This window comes from Nycticebus coucang, chromosome 3, assembly GCF_027406575.1.
Source record: "Nycticebus coucang isolate mNycCou1 chromosome 3, mNycCou1.pri, whole genome shotgun sequence".
In the NCBI taxonomy this organism is placed as follows: Eukaryota; Metazoa; Chordata; class Mammalia; order Primates; family Lorisidae; genus Nycticebus; species Nycticebus coucang.
The window spans coordinates 80,476,770-80,490,883 of NC_069782.1; the positions used below are offsets into that span (position 1 = coordinate 80,476,770).

The 14,114-nt window shown below is 42.7% G+C and overlaps 1 pseudogene; it reads left to right on the forward strand.

Moving 5' to 3' along the window:
* The first annotated feature begins 453 nt into the window (after positions 1–453).
* Positions 454–13,549, forward strand: LOC128581045 (profilin-1-like; annotated as a pseudogene).
* Positions 13,550–14,114: the final 565 nt, after the last annotated feature.

A 14,114-nucleotide genomic window follows, 5' to 3' on the forward strand; every position in this document is an offset into this window, starting at 1 on the left:
CTCCTGAGTTCAAGCAATTTTCCTGCCTCAGCCTACAGAGGAGCTGGAACTAAAGGTGCTGGTGATGATGGCTGGCTAATTTCTCTATTTTCAGTAGAGATGGGGTCTCACTGTTTTTTTATTGGAGACACAGTCTTTGTTTTCCTTGGTGCTGTGGCATCATAGCTCACAGCAACCTAAACTTTTGGGCTCAAGAGATTCTCTTGCCTCAACCTCCCAAGTAGCTGGAACTACAGGTGCCCTCCACAAACCTGGCTATTGTTTTTAGAGATGGGGTCTCGCTCTAGCTCAGGCTGGTCTGGAAATTGTGAACTCGGGCAATCCACCTGCCTCAGCCTCCCAGCATGCTGGGATTACAGACATGAGCCACTGCGCCCGGCCATGACCCTGATGAGCTTTAACAGCACAAATACATACTGTACATCTTTGTCCTAGTTGCCAACAAAGGAACCTATGGTGATTTTGCCAGGTAACTGTGTCAGTTAAAGAGTAATCCCCCTAATTTTCTGTTACAATTAACCCTGGCTCTGAGATAAATTCCTTGATACCCAGACCACCCCAACTTAGCCCACCAGTTAGGGCCTTGACAGCGTCAGGTGATAACAGAAGGTTTTTGTTTCATTTTGTTTTTTTAAGACAGAGTCTTGCTCTGTTGCCTTGGCTGAGTGCGGTGTTTTAATTATAGCTCGCAACAACCTCAAACTCCTGGGCTCAAGCAATCCACTTGCCTCAGCTTCCTGAGTAGTTGGGACATAGGCACATGCCACCACACCTAGCTAATTTTTCTATTTTTTTGTAGAGATGGAGTCTCACTCTTTTGCTCAGTCTGTTCTCGAACTCCTGAGCTCAAGCAATACACCCGCTGTGGCCTCCCAGAGTGCTAAGATTACAGATATGAGCCCCTGCACCTGGTCTGACAATAGAAGCTTTGACTCAAGTCAACAATAGGCCCAACGGAGCAGAAATCATCAGGGTCATCTCCCCAGTTTCTGGATGTGTAGGTGGAACAGATGGCCTCATGGCCCTGGAATTGCTCCCTGACTTAAAGAAAAAGTCTAAGAGGAAAAACCAAGCAGAAGCCACTGGAGCATCACTCCTGGCCAAGGGAGGAAATGAAAAGGAGCTTAATTTCCTGACTCTTAAGGTCTGAGGTGGCAGGAGTGGTATTTGCCTTCTCTTCCTCACTTGTATTTACCTGTCAGCAATTGTGCCCATGTGGCATGAAGGGTTTGTGCAGCCAGGGAAAGTGAATCAGTAAGAAGCCGGCAGAGATTCAGATAAGAGGGGGGCTGGTGGTACCTAGGGATTGCCAACAACAAGGGACAAATCCATAGCATATTCAGAGATCTTTGTGTGGAACAGGTGAGAGACCTGATCAAGGGCAGTAGGAGGTACAGTGAGTTCACAAAATCAGAGACAAAATACAGGAGGACGGGGGAGACAGGGCCTTCTCATTTCAGTACAAAGCTGTCCTGTAACTGGAAAGAAAGCACCTTACAGAACCCAGTGACTGTATTTGTCTAATTAGTTTCTCATAAATATGCAAAACTTATGAGATGTAGAAGAAGTAATTACATCTTTGTATAGCTAATGTATGAATTTAGTTACACTTTCGACTACATGTAGAAATAATATTTCCGTTTATACATGTTGCTTTTATCCATTCCACATTTTCTGCAACAATTTTATCTCTAAAATTTCTACATAGGTCATGGACCCCAGTGTCTTTATCACTCCTAGAGCCTCTTGTTGAGTCATCCAACATGTTTTTTAAAAAACGCATTTCTGAAGAACAACAAGACCAAAAAGCTTGGAGAAATCCAATTCCCTATTTACAATCACAAAGGTCTCAAGGAAATAAACTTTCAGATGGCACAGTTACTGCAGGTGGAAATGGGGATCTGCTCGACCACTCAGTGGAGGCGTGAGGCTGGTGTAGCACCAAGGGGACACCCAAAGTGCTGTTCACTAAAGGGTGAGAAAAGCTAATGACCCTTGGATTCACGCCATGGTCACAAAAGATTAGGTTATGGGCAAAGGATCTGAATGAATTGCTCATGTTAAAAAAAAAGAATGGGTAGTGCCTGTGGTTCAGTGAGTGGGGTGCTGGCCCCATATACTGAGGGTGGTGAGTTCAAACCCAACCCTGGCCAACTGCAACAATAAAAAAAATTAAAAAAAAAAAAAGAAAAAAGTAAAAGAAGGAGAACTCTGATAAATTAAAAGAAATTTAAGAGTCATATCAACGGAATGTGTGACGTGAACCAACATTTGGGAAATTTGATACCTGGCTAGTTATTAGATGTTTTTAAGGAATCATCGTTTATTTTTAAAATGAGATAATAGTATGGTGATTATGTTAAAAAGAGTCCTTCTCTTACATTTATATAATGTCTAGTATTTTCTTTAAAATAATCCAGTACGGGTGTTGAAGAGAGGACAGGAAGAAAGTACACATGTGCTTGGGACCTGGGGACATTAAAGAGGAAACAAGGTTGACCCCATTGATAATTATTCAGTCGTGTAGAGGGTTATACCACTCTCTTTACTTTGTTTTTGAGAGACAGAGTCTAGTTTGTCACCCTCGGTAGAGTGCTGTGGTGTCACAGCTCACAGCAATCTCCAGCTCTTGGGCTTAGGCAATTCTCTTGCCTCAGCCTCCCGAGTTGCCTGCCCCAACACCCGGCTACTTTTTTTTTTTTTTCTTTGTAGAGACAGAGTCTCACTGTACCGCCCTCGGGTAGAGTGCCGTGGTGTCACACAGCTCACAGCAACCTCTAACTCTTGGGCTTACGCGATTCTCTTGCCTCAGCCTCCCGAGCAGCTGGGACTACAGGCGCCCGCCACAACACCCGCTATACGCCTGGCTACTTTTTGTCTTTTTGTTGCAGTTTGGCTGGGGCTGGGTTCGAACCTGCCACCCTCAGTATATGGGGAGAGCGCCCTACTCATTAAGCCACAGGAGCCGCCCCACTCCCTCTACTTTTAAGTACACATCCTCCATAATAGAAAACAAAACAAATAAAATTAAATATTTGCAAAATTTGATTCTGAAACTGAGAAATTTAGAGAACATCCTATAATGTGGGAGGCATTGTAAGGACTAGATTCCTCTTCTCTAAAAGATTCTCTGAAAACTAATAATTGGTGTCTCACTACTGCATTCCAAATATTGGTGTCTGTGTTAGTAATTGGGCCAAAGTCACATATATACTAAATAGTAGGGATTTGGTCTTTGGCAGCTTCCCTCCCAAGCTCCTTCCCCTGACAAGTACGTGATACTGAGGCACAGCCAACCACTTCAGAACCTCAAACTAACTTATACCACAGCCCTCTCATTTGTCTTAATTTGGATCAGGACTTGTAGTTGGTCAGTTAATCAGACAGCAGTGAGCACTCAAGCTGGAGACTTGGCTACCTAAATCTTGGATGATCAGTGTACCTTGGGCATTGTCAATATATTTTAAGGAAACAAAAAAAGAGAACAACTGTGTCAACTGGAGAGTCGGTTAAATAGAGCTTAGTTAAGAGAGTTGCTATTGTATTTTTGAGGAAATGATTTCAGCTTTGCTGTGATAATTAACATCCCTCCCAATCTCCCCAGCTTACTTTAATATACATTATTTCTCATTCACATTGCATGTTGGTATCTGTGAATCAGTGGTGGTAGTTTTGCTTCCAGCATGGTCTTATTCTAGGACTAGGCTGAAGGAGCAGCCTCTTTTTAGGACATGTCGTTCTTATGGCAAAGAAAAAGAAGCAAGAAAAGCACCAAACCATCCAATGTTTCTTAACATTTTGACTCAGCTATGGTGTTATTTTACTCCTGTCCACACTCCATTGGCCCGAGGAGGTCAAGGAGCTATATTCTACCTTTGGGAAGACAGTGCAGAGAGCATGTATTATCCTCTTACAGAGAAAGACGGAAAGCAGATAGCTGAGATCAATAATCCAATTGCCTGCATACTCCAAGAAATTAACTATTGTTGTAGTAGAGTATATGAATATTGCTGTGATATACTCCAAGAAATTAACTGTTGTTGTAGTAGAGTATATGAATATTGCTATTATTTTCCCATCCTCAAGTTTCCCATTTTTTATACAATATTTGTGTCATTTTTATAACTCAAAATTCATCCCATTAGGGGGAATTACAGTGCTAGGGGAAACTTACCTCGTCCATTATCTGGACTTTAGTATGTTGGAGGGATTTGCTGACTATAAAAATCACATCATTCTCCCTGAATCAATCAATCTGTTCACTTGACTTCTTTCTGAACAGAGTCCAGATTGCTTTTGCTCTCCCTTATTGCATTTGTGACCAAACCTTGAGCCCTTATAAGCATGAATGAAAATATAGCATGAAAGAGGCTGACATGTACTAGATGTTCACAAATACTTCTTCAATCTAAATTGTGCTGTTTATATTGATAAACTTTCTAACACAAAAATATAAACATTTGGTTTCACTTATAACTTTTTATTTTGTAATTCACTTTCTGTTACAAAAGCAATGAATGTTTATTTTTTTGAAAATTACAAAAATATAGAAAAGCAAAAAGCAGTAGATAAAATCACTAGTTATCTCACCACCTGGAGATAACCACTTTTAGCATTTTAGTGAATATATTTCTGGTGATATTTCTAGAGTATGTAAATATATGAAAAGTCATATCATTTTCATTTCTCAATACAGTGTGACTATTTCTCTGTGACATTAGGCATTATCCTATATTATTAATGACTGGACAATATCCTATGGGGAAAGCGTATTTTATTTTAACTAGTCTGCTATTAATTATCAATTCTATTACAAATTTACTTAAAAATGAATAATTTTGCCTGTAATCCTAGCACTTTGGGAGACTGAGGCGGGTGGATTGCTTGAGCTCAGGAATTTGAGACCAGCCTGAGCAAGAGTGAGATCCCCATCTCTACTAAAGAAAAACTGGGCTTGGCGCCTGTGGCTCAAGCGGCTAAGGTGCCAGCCACATACACCTGACCTGTAGGGTTCGAATCCAGCCCGGCCTGCCAAACAACAATGAGGGCTGCAACCAAAAAATAGCTAGGCATTGTGGCGGGCGCCTATAGTCCCAGCTATTTGGGAGGCGGAGGCAGGAGACTCACTTGAGCCCAGGAGTTGGAGCTTGCTGTGAGCTGTGACACCATAGCACTCTACGCAGGCTTACAGCTTGAGGCTCTGTCTCAAAAAAAAAAAAGAAAGAAAAAGAAAAAGAAAAAACTGGCCAGGTGCAGTGGCTCTGGGAGGCCCAGGTGGGTGGATAGGTTGAGTTCACGAGTTTGAGACCAGCCTGAGCAAAAGTGAGACCTCCGTCTCTAGTAAAAATAGAAAAACTGAGGCAAGAGGATCGCTTGAGTCTGAGTTTGAAGTTGCTGTGAGCTATGACGCCACAGCACTCTACCCAGGGCAACAACTTGAGACTCTGTCTCAAAAAAAAAAAAAAAAAAAATATATATATATATATAAGGAAAGAAAGAAAGAAAAAGAAAAAAGAAAAGAAAAAGAGAAACTAGCCGGGACTTGTGGCAGGTGCCTGTAGTCCCAGCTACTCAAGAGGCTGAGGCAAGAGGATCCCCAAAACTCAGGAGTTTAAAGTTACTGTGACCTGTGACACCACAGCACTCTTCCCGGAGCCACAGGGTGAGACTCTGTCTCAAAAAAAAAAAAAAAAGGTGGCGGAGCGAAGGCTGCTGCACAGCTAGCAGAACCGTGGTTCCGACCTCAGACCATGCCCTGAGCTCTCTGCCTCCCCGCCACCTGCCAGCACCAGGCAGCCCGAGTCCAGCCCATGGCCCCAACAGCAGCGCCACGGCCAGGTTGACTGCCTACATCGACAACCACGTGGCGGAGGGGACCTGTCAGGACGCAGCCATCATGGGCTACAAGGACTGGCCCTTGTTTGGGCCGCGGTCCCTGGGAAAACCTTCGTCCACATCACGCCAGCTGAGGTTGGTGTTCTGGTTGGCAAAGATCGGTCAAGTTTTTTTTGAATGGGCTGACACTGGGGGACAGAAATGTTCTGTGATCCAGGACTCGCTGCTGCAGGATGGGGAATTTACCATGGATCTTCATACCAAGAGCACCGGTGTCACCATGACTGCCAAGACGCTAGTCCTGCTGGTGCGCAAAGAAGGTGTCCATGGCGGTATGATTAACAAGAAATGTTATGAAGGGCGGCGCCTGTGGCTCAGTGAGCAGGGCGCCGGCCCGATATGCCGAGGGTGGCGGGTTCAAACCCAGCCCCGGCCAAACTGCAACAAAAAAATAGCCGGGCGTTGTGGGCGCCTATAGTCCCAGCTGCTCGGGAGGCTGAGGCAAGAGAAGCCTAAGCCCAAGAGTTAGAGGTTGCTGTGAGCCGTGTGACTCCACGGCACTCTACCCGAGGACAATAAAGTGAAACACTGTCTCTACAAAAAAAAAAAAAAGAAATGTTACGAAATGGCCTCCCACCTGCGGCCTTCCCAGTACTGTCTGTCCCTTTCCCCCACCATTCCTCACAGATTTTGCACCCTTCTCCTTCCTGTACACACATACACCATTTTTATTGGGGGGGCCATTACCCTACACCCCTTATTGCTGCCAAACCACATGGGCTGGGGGTGGGGGCTGGATGAACAGCTGTGTGTGGTTGGAAAACTTTTTTGTTTGGAGTTTTTTTTTTTTTTCTGACTAAAAAAGATTCTACTAAAAAAAAAAAAGAATAATTTCAAATATCCATAATTAAATTATTACCATAGACCAGCTTTCTAGGAACAGAAATTCTGGAACAAAGGATTATGTACAAAATTAAGAGCCACAGTATTGAATTACAAGAAAAATACACAAAATCAGTCTATTTTGTAATCTATGATTTTAGATTATCTATTCTATCGGTCTTCCTGAATTCATCAATCCTCTAGCGAGATACCAAGGTATAGTTTCATTTTAAAGGTAGTAGAGAAAGTTCATAATCAGATATGGTAAACTAGATAATTCAGAACTACCTTCCCAGCAATGACAACTAAAATAATCCATATGGAATATAAAAAGCGTCTTTCTAAAAACATCAAAAACTAATAAATAGCAGGGAATTATTTTGCCAATTATCGTCAAGGGCCTATAGAAATATAGAAGATATAAAAATCATGGCTGATCTGAAGGTAGTGAGTTATCTCACTGGATCGCTCACAGTCAGTTACAGATTGAACTCCTTGTTCTACTCTTTCCCTCCCCTTCTCAGTCCAGAGAGGAGAAGTCAACATTTGGGTCAGTTTTGTCAAACATAAGAGGTGGTTAAGGGCGGTGCCTGTGGCTCAAGGGGTAGGGCGCCGGTCCCATATGCCAGAGGTGGCAGGTTCAAACCTAGCCCCAGCCAAAAACCAAAAAAAAAAAAAAAAAAAAAAAAAGAGGTGGTTAAAAGATGGAGGCGTCTAGGGGCACATAAATTGGAATCTAGGGCTTTCTAAGGCAGAGCTAAGTCTGAAAAAACACCCCATTGGACAATCCTAATTGCTTGCATCTTGCAAGCAAAAGTAAACTGAAAGTAAACTTGCCTTCCCCTTTACTGTAGTCTAGTTTCAAGGAATCTGGGTGATTCAGCAAAACCTCAAATACTAAAATGGATTACAGTGGTCCTGGATTGTTAATACTCTTATATATTATATCCTTTCAGAGGACAGATGATGTCACCCTCATCTTAAAATTACTCCAATAAATTTTTCAAATATAATTTCCAACACAATCAAAGATAACCAAGCATAAGAGGAGATAAAATAATTAGTGAGGGTGTATAACATGCCCCCGGGTGAAGGGCTCTACAAACAACTTTACTCTGGAAGCGAGAACAATGTAACCTAAAAATTTGTACCCTCAGATTAATTTGAAATAAAAAATAAATTAAAAAAAATAAGAACAAGAGTCATCATAACCAATAGAAAACAGAAGGAGACTCCAAAATACCCAGATAATGGAACTACCACTCATAGATTAAAAAAAAAAATTATCTTACTATGCTCATAGGGATAAAAACTAAACTTAAAATTTTTGGCAAAAAAAATATAATTACAAAAACGTAAATTAAAGATTCAGGAACTGAAAAATATAATAACACAAAGTAAGAACTCAAAGGATGAATCTAAAAGCAGAGTAGAAGTTAGAAGAGTTCATCCAGAATGGTACACAGATAGACAAATGCATGACAAATACAAAAGGGAGAGTTAGAGACATACTGGACACAGTAAGAACTAAACATTAATTAGAATTTCAGAAAGAGGGGCGGTGCCTGTGGCTCAGTGGGTAAGGCGCCGGCCCCATATACCGAGGGTGGCGGGTTCAAACCCGGCCCCGGCTTAACTGCAACCAAAAAATAGCTGGGCGTTGTGGCAGGTGCCTGTAGTCCCAGCTACTCGGGAGGCTGAGGCAAGAGAATCACTGAAGCCCAGGAGTTGAAGGTTGCTGTGAGCTGTGTGATGCCACGGCACTCTACCGAGGGCTATAAAGTGAGACTCTGTCTCTATAAAAAAAAAAAAAAAAAAAAAGAATTTCAGAAAAAGAGAGAAAGAAAGGAGCAAAAGCAATATTTGGAGAGAGAATGAATAACACTTCCAGAACTGATAATGCAAGGACATGATGCAGAAATGATGTTGCAAGATATCAATTCAAAGGTTCAACAAGCTCCCAAATCACACGTATTATAGGGTTAAAATAAATCATAGCAGCATGTTTCATTGTAAGAGTACAGAAAACCAAAGATAGAGACAAAATCTTAAATATAAGTAAAGGGAAAAAATAGATTGCCTTCAGAGGAATAAACAGACTGACAGTTGATGTCTTAAGAGGAACTATAAAGAATACACAATACAGGGTGGTGCTGTGGCTCAGTGGGTAGGGCTGAGGGTTCAAACCCAAACTGCAACAACAACAACAAAATGGCTGGGCGTGTGGTGGGTGCCTGTAGTCCCAGCTGCTCAGGAGGCTGAGGCAGGAGAATCGCTTGGGCCCAGGAGTTGGAGGTTGCTGTGAGCCGTGTGACGTCACAGCACTCTACTGAGGGTGATAAAGTGAGACTCTGTCTCTACAAAAAAAAAAAAAAGAACACACAATACATGTGAAATTCTATCTTTAATGTAATGAAAGAAAAGAACTAGCAGGCAGGGCTCAATGGCTCACACTTGTAATCCTAGCACTCTGGGAGACTGAGGTGGGTGGATTGCTTGAGCTCACGAATTAGAGACCAGCCTCAAAAGGGAGACCCTGTCTCTACTAAAAATAGAAAAACTGGGAGGCACCCATAGCTAAGTGGTTAGGGCACAGGCCACATACACTGAGGCTGGTAGGTTCAAACCTGGCCTGGGGGTGGTGCCTGTGGCTCAAAGGGGTAGGGCACTGGCCCCATATGCCAGAGGTGGAGGGTTAAAACCCAGTCAAAAACTGCAAACAACAACAACAATAACAACAACAAAAACCTGGCCTGGGCCAGCTAAAACAACAATGACAACTGCAACAACAACAATAGCAAAAATAGCTGGGCGTTGTGGTGGGTGCCTGTAGTCCCCGCTACTTGGGAGGCTGAGGCAAGATAATCGCTTAAGCCCAAGAGTTTGAGGGTGCTGTGAGCTGTTATAGCACGGCACTCTACCCAGGGCGACAGCTTGAGATTCTGTCTCAAAAAAAAAAAAAAAAAGAAAAGAAAAGAAAATGAGGCAAGAGGATAGCTTGAACCCAAGTTGGAGGTTGCTGTGAGCTACAACACCACAGCACTCTACCCAGGGTGACAGCTCAAAACTCTGTCTCAAAAAAAAAAAAAAGAAAAGAAAAAGAAAGAAAAAAATAAAAGAAAAGAACTAGCAGTGTAGAATTCTACATTTAGTAAAAATACCTTTCAAGAATGAAGGATAAGCTAGGCACGATCGCTCACGCATGTAATCCTAGCACTTGGGAGGTCCAGATGGGTGGATTGCCTGAGCTTGCAGGTTCAAGACCAGCCTGAGCCACAGCGAGACCTTATCTCTAAAAATACCTGGGCATTGCAGCAGGCACCTGTAGTCCCAGCTACTTGCGTAAGCCCAAGAGTTTGAGGTTGTTGTGAGCTATGATGCCACAGCACTCTACTGAGGGCAACAAAGTGAGACTCTGTCCCCCCCCCCAAAAAGAAAAAACAGAGAATGGTGGTTAAATAAACACATTTTTAGGAAAACAACTACAAAAGAATTTGCTTTCAGAAGAAAACATTGAAGGAAGAACAGTGCACTTCAGATAGAGGAAAATGATTCCAGAAGAAAAACTGGAGATACAGGAAGAGATGAAAAGCAGAGAAATAGAAGCTGTGTGGGTAATTCTAATGAAACTAAAAGACCACATTACTAATGTCTTATGGGTTTTAAAAGAAATGTAGAATTAAAATATATCACAATGATAGCACAGAAAGTGTGTGTGTGTGATAAATGAAGTTAAAAGAGTATAAGGTCCTAGCATTACCAGAAGTGGGTAAAATTCCAACTAACATTAGGCTTAATTCTGCCAGGCCAGGAGATCCTCCTGCCTCTCCTTATCACAGGCAGCACCTGAACTCAGGGAAGCCTGAGGACAAGTTCACCAGTGCATTCTCAATCTGATCCCCCTAGGATTTAAGCATACTATCCGGGGGCCTGGGGACTCAGGATTACCTAACCTATTCCACAACCAATGCCAGGTTGTGAACTGTTCTGAACTGTTCTGCAGGGGTCTGAGGTCCAGCTGACCCAAATTCCCAGCAACACTGCAGTGGGTATTCACCTGCATGAGATGAAAGGCAGTGTACCTCTCCCTCTCTGCATGGAGCAGCTTGTGTTCCCAACAGAGGAGAACAGTCAAGCTGCAAAACCATCTCTTTTTGCTGAGGAAAGAGGTTCTGCTCTGAAATCATTTATGTAGAGGGCTATCAGAAAGGTGTTTTTTCTGCAGATCTCAGTGACACTGTGATCTGGAGGTAGATTCAGGGTTTGACAGAATTGGGAGTCATAGCCTTAGGATAGGGGTGTGATAGGGAAGTAAACTGCTTTCCTGCCATAGACTAGTCAGCTGCCAGAGACAACAGAGAATTCTTCATGGTAAAGTTCAAACACATACTCACTGGTTTCTGCTATAGCTGGCTCTTACCTGCAAGTGTCACCTACTGGCCCTGCACAACCCACTTTAATACCTGCTATTAATGCTGGAGAATGAGACAAGCTTCCTGAGGCCTCTGCAATGCTAGTACTGCAGAAGACAGTGAGTCTACTCCTATGCCCAGGACATCTTTATGACAATGAACATCTGAGAAAGCCAGCACATAAAGGCTATCTATGACCAAGAAACACATACAGAGTCTAGGCTCTTGAAAGCATCCAAAATAAAAGCCAAACAACCAATCATAACATATTATATTCACACCCTCAAGGGGAAAAATAAAATAGCCCCATCCAGGCCAGTCTCAGCAGCTCACACCTGTAATTGTAATATGTGGGAGGCTAAGGCCGGAGGATTGCTTGAGGCCAGGAGTTCAAGATCAGCCTGAGCACCTAGTGAGACCCTGCCTCTACAAAAACACAAAATTTAGTTGGGCATACTGGCATACACCTGTAGTCTCAGCTACTTGGGAGGCTGAGGAAGGAGGATTGCTTGAGTCCAGAAGTTTGAAGTTGCAGTGAACTATGATAACACTGTACTCCAGGTAACAGAGCGAGGCCTTGTCAAAAAAAAAAAAAAATACCATCCAAATAAAAGTAAATGCAAAAATAAGAATTGATGGTTTCTCCAGATGAGAAGGAACCAGAATAAGAACTCAGGCAGTATGAAAAATCAGGCTATTTTGATACCCCTAAAGGATCATAAAAGCTCTCCAGCAATAGCTGCCAACCAAAAGAAAAATTTTTGAAATGACAGAGAAAGAATTCAAAATATGGATTCCAAGTAATCTTAATGAGATCCAGGAGAAAGCTAAAACCAACACAAAGAAACTGAAAAATATAATTAGGGACATGAACAATAAATTCACTAAAGAGATAGGTGTTTTTAAATGACAGAACTTCCAGACATGAAAGACTCATTTAAGGAATTATAAAATGTAGTGTGAAGTTTTAAGAATAGACTAGACCAAGCAGAGGAAAGAATTTCAGAGCTTGAAGACAAGACTTTGGAATTGACCCCCTTCAGGCAAAAACAAATAAAAAACAATTAAAAGAAATGAACAAAGTCTCCAAGTAATATGAGACTAAATAAAACATACAAACCTCCCTCTCCAGAAGGAGAAAAAGAACATGTAAAAAGTGTGGAAAACCTTCTAGAGGGAAAAATTGAGGAAAACATTCCTGGTCTTACTAGAGATTTAGACATCTGATATAAGAAGTGCAAAGAACATCTGGGAAGCTCATTGCAAAAAGGATATCACTGGCTTGGTGCCCATAGCTCAGTGGTTAGGGCGCCAGCCACATGCACTGGGGCTGGCGGGTTTGAACCCAGCCCAGGTCTGCTAAACAACAATGACAACAACAAGAACAAAATAGCCAGGTGTTGTTTTGGGCTATTTGGGCCTGTAGTCCCAGCTACTTGGGAGGCTGAGGCAAGAGAATCACTTAAGCCCAAGAGTTTGAGGTTGCTGGGAGCTGTGACGCCATGGCACTCTACCAAGGGTGACATAGTGAGTCTCTGTGTCAAAAAATAAAAAAATAAAAAATGATTTTGCTGTTGCAGGTAGTCATGAGACTAGCCAAATTCAACCTGAAAGACAAGAATCATAGGAGCAGTGAGATAAAGCCATCAAATAATTTATAAAGGGAAACCTATCAAACTAACAGCAGACTTCTCAACAGAAATTAAACAAACCAGAAGGGACTGAGGTCCTATCTTCAGTGTTCTGAAACAGAATAACTGTCAACCAAGAACTTAGTATCCTGCAAAAATAAGTTTCATGCATGAAGGGGAATAAAGTCTTTCTTAGACAAACAAACAGCCCTGGCCAGAAACTGCAAAAAAAAAAAAAAAAAATCTTGAACAGATCAATACTGGGTAAGAAGATTGAACTGGTACCATACACAGAAAACATTGTGAATCATCAGAGAAGTGACCAGAGACACCCAAAGCAGGGGGGAAATAAGCAGAGTGATCCATTCAAGAGATCAGAAGGTATAGGGAGAGGGTAAAGCCCTCAGACTTGGGGAAGGGTTGGGAAAGAGATCCCTCAGACTCCACGCTCCCCCAGTGTGAAACCCAAACTGTGAGGGGACTCCTCCACCACAACAGGCCTCTGAACTGATCAGGGAGCTGCTTTCAGCACTGCACCCCAGAGCAGGCGCAATGGAGTCCCTCTAAACTCTGGCCTCAGGTTACTGCAACAGATGCCAATCTACACTCTCAGTCCCTCAGTGCCTGGTCTGCAGGGGAGTCAGCACCACAGTAACCACTTCCCTATTACCCTTCCAGGCCAAGGAGGTAGAAGGGAAGGAGGGCACTCTCATGTGCACTGACAGGGTGCTGTGCATCCCCCCAACCCTCCCAATAGCTGCCTCCTCGGAATCCCAGCAGAGCACCTAACACATTGCAATTGTCCTTGCTGGTTTCCTCAACTCATGCCCGAATCTTCGAATCTTCCTAAACAGTCTCTGATCAAAGTCACCTCAAATTTCCCAGTTTGCACCAGCCTATTCCTGCCAGGACTCTGACTAATGCCAGGCCTGAAATTTAATGTATTTACGGCCAGGCATGGTGGCTCATGCCTGTAATCCTAGCACTCTAGGAGGCTGAGGTGGGTGGATTGCTTGCACTCAAGAATTCAAGACCAGTCTGAGCAAAAGCGAGACCTTGTCTCTACTAAAATAGAAAAACTGAGGCAAGAGGATCGCTTGAACCTAGGAGTTGGAGGTTGCTGTGAGCTATGATGCCATGGCACTCTACCCAGGGCAACAGCTTGAGACTCTGTCTCAAAAAAAAAAAAAAAAGAAAGAAAGAAAGAAAAGAAATTTAATGTATTTCCATCAGCCAAAAATCTTATAATTGGGAATGTCTTGAATATACAAGCACTTCTGAATTTCGGTAAGTGAGACAGCAACACAGAAGACAGCTGCTGGTGATGTGGTCACACTGCAATGAGAACATTTGG